This window comes from Seriola lalandi, unplaced genomic scaffold (assembly GCF_002814215.2).
Source record: "Seriola lalandi dorsalis isolate HSWRI2012SDOR001 ecotype SW California unplaced genomic scaffold, Sedor1 jcf7180002053772, whole genome shotgun sequence".
NCBI classification, from domain to species: domain Eukaryota; kingdom Metazoa; phylum Chordata; class Actinopteri; order Carangiformes; family Carangidae; genus Seriola; species Seriola lalandi.
The window spans coordinates 219,163-219,363 of NW_019524325.1; positions in this window are offsets into that span (position 1 = coordinate 219,163).

The following is a 201-nucleotide window of genomic DNA, read 5'->3' on the forward strand; positions in this document are numbered from 1 at the left end:
CCCCTAACCCTACAGTCCAAGGTATCAGTGTTGTAGTCTATACGATTTTCACAAACCTATTCATCAAGCCGACATGCATATATTATGGTGTCTGTTAAACTTTGATTTACTGATAGACAATAAACCTATCCGGTTAGAGAATGTTCATAGTAGAGAATTAAAAAATAAACTCTGAGGGAAGGGGGTAATAGTTTCACATCA